The 2833-nt window shown below is 38.5% G+C and overlaps 1 pseudogene; it reads left to right on the top strand.

Annotated features, from left to right (window-relative positions):
* The first annotated feature begins 2130 nt into the window (after positions 1 to 2130).
* Positions 2131 to 2833, top strand: part of LOC107676325 (uncharacterized protein C11orf87 homolog) — a 1681-nt pseudogene continuing 978 nt past the window's right edge.

The following is a 2833-nucleotide window of genomic DNA, read 5'->3' as shown; positions in this document are numbered from 1 at the left end:
ATTGAAATCGCATCATATGACCCCTTTAATTGGACAGACGGACCTGAGCACTGTAATTTTATTTGACACTCTTCTGCCCTTTTTCAAACCCCACCCTAAAGAGTAAATGTATTGCAAGCAACACAGTTGAATGGTGTTATCTGGAAAACACTTCCAGATGTTCTCACAATTTAGCATCTTAATTATTTTTGCTTTGTATTGCAGTTTCCATTGTGACAATTACTCAAGAATCAGTCTAATCCTTTTGGAAACCAGTCAAAAATGATGTCAATGATGTCAGTTGCCAACAAAGAGCCAAGAAAGATACCGAATGGCTGAATCAAACCGCCCAGTGCTGTTATGGCCTACATTTTGAGGATTTGATTTATAACAAGCGACTGGAAATCAGGGTTGGACAAACTTCAGAACTGATAAATTGGCTTCCTTTCCACTGAATTGGAATTTAAATAGATTTGGACGAAAAAGCAGGTTGAAAACAAATGGCCCAGTGTACCATGTTAACATGAAGGAATTTTCTATATACATTTTTCACAGACGTTTTACCAGTATTTTGAATTACATGTTGCATTGTGTTGTGTTTTAGACGACGAAAAAGCAGGTTGAAAACAAATGGCCCAGTGTACCATGTTACCATGAAGGAATTTTCTATATACATTTTTCACAGACGTTTTACCAGTATTTTGAATTACATGTTGCATTGTGTTGTGTTTTAGAGCTGAAGGAAATAAGGAAGGGAGAAAATTGACTGAACAGCAACTCCAACACAGTCACATAAGAAATGAATTTCCTTAGTCCAACTCAAAGATAGCAATTATGCTTCTTCAGTCCCTCATATATAAAATGCAATTTTCTCAACAAATATTTTCTATTAAAATGAATTTAATACTATCAGAACAATTAACAGAGCAAAACAGACTTTAATTTGGCCATACAGCATCACACAATAGGCACCACATTATTTTCAGATGTCTTTATAAAAAAAGGTTGATATCAACAATATAATATTGAGTTATAAACATACAAGCGTACATCACCTTTAATGGGGTAAGTTTCCATCAAATAGCCTATTATTCAAAATTAGAAACACAAAATAATTAATGAAATAGCACAAATATAAAATATTTTCATAACTTGTTATGATCAATATTTTAATCTAAGTTGTTAAACTGATAATACACTTTTTTTTAATCCGTAGACCTATAGGCTATACATTACTATGTTAAATTAAAAAACTGCAACATTTTCAGATTTGTGCACCTTATTATTATTATTATTATTTATTTTTTTTATGTGGAATCACTGATTATCTAATGTTGTGTGAATTATTTCACGGCATGTTTATGAGCCTAACATACTGAGAAAATGTTTTTAGTTATCATAAAAAATTGCATTTACAGAAGTCATTCCATTCCGTAAATTTTTATTCAAATTATAATCTGCATTCTGTTTGCAGTAATTGAATTGAAATTTAAAAGGCATTCTCAAGTCAGCTATGGATGTCGCGCATGTAGCCCAGCTGGAAATGGCAGTCCAGTTCAATCACACGCTGCTTGTGTTTTTGTGTGCTTAATCATGTGGTTAGAGGGCGTTCCCCCAACAAACGGGAACCGTTCTCAGGTCAAATCCGCGACAATGAACTGACATCAAGCACATTCACTATTAAAAGCATTCAACGTTACACAGAGTATCATCGCGATCAGTTTCAGACTGGTACTGCCAGTGTTAATCACTTCATTCTAGATTTGCATTGCCAATACATCATAAAAAGTCTTGTTTAAAATGACTCCATATAGTCGATATTTAGTGGCACCAATTGCGCGACCCACGAACAGATTGCGCCCCCAAAAAGATTCGTTTTAAAGCAATAGTTTATTCATTCATCGCGTAAGCAATTCCCATCACTGTAACCCTTAAGATAGGGTTAACTCTTTATCCTCATTCCTAATGATATAAAGTTGTCGCATGCCATTCCCTTACGCGTAAAGTTATGATAAATGCGGGTGAATAAGCGCTCAAATAACAGGGAGGGGGCGTTTGTTGACGGCACGTACCCTTGTTTAACCCCCATTCATTTGAATAACAAACCACTTCTAGTCATCTAAACACACCGTACTGTATGTCTGAATGAGGCTGCTGGAGCGGTTGCTTTATCCAAGGCGATACGTCATTGCGAGCTGCAGCGATTGGCTGGATTCCGCTCCTTTTTCTCCACAATTTGCAACCACGACCGGTCTTCGCCTCCGGAGCAGCGACATCCCACAGTAGAGGCAGGTAAACGACGGTTTTAATGCCGATCTTCGCATGCTCATTTGATTGATGAAGCCAGTTATCTCTAGTTATCCCGAGCGCAGAAGCAAATGAATGCTTTTTGTAATTGCGAAAGACTAGCTTGGGGAAAAGGGGAGAGAGAATAGAGAGAATAGCTATAACGCGCCGCGGCATTGTTTGCGCACAAACGCCGCAAAGTTTGCGAACGGCGAGCGCGCCCTTCAGAGGCTCGCGAAGCAGATCGCTTTTGTTCTTAAACAGATTGTGTGCGTCAAAAAGTGCGGATTTGAAAGTGTTTTAAAGGACGGTTTCTAATGTGACTAGAAATGCAACTGGTCTTTCTGCGCACATGCTCCTTTCTAACGCTGGATTCCTCATTGGATCTATTTTAGGTGGACTTATTTCCCTCAAGAGAAATGAATGCAATATAGCGCGCGCATTCGCAGGGCTGGACATTTCCGTTCGTTTTCAGTCTCCTCAATTCTTCCCTGCAATACAGACACTGCCAGAATCGGACTAAATGAGCGCCAGGACCTCGGAGAGACTGGCGCCCTCCATTCCCCAC

The sequence above is a fragment of the Sinocyclocheilus anshuiensis genome, unplaced genomic scaffold (genome assembly GCF_001515605.1).
Source record: "Sinocyclocheilus anshuiensis isolate Anshui unplaced genomic scaffold, SAMN03320099.WGS_v1.1 scaffold4790, whole genome shotgun sequence".
NCBI classification, from domain to species: domain Eukaryota; kingdom Metazoa; phylum Chordata; class Actinopteri; order Cypriniformes; family Cyprinidae; genus Sinocyclocheilus; species Sinocyclocheilus anshuiensis.
The sequence above is the reverse complement of the archived record's forward strand: the minus strand, read 5'-3'. Positions and strand labels throughout refer to the sequence as shown.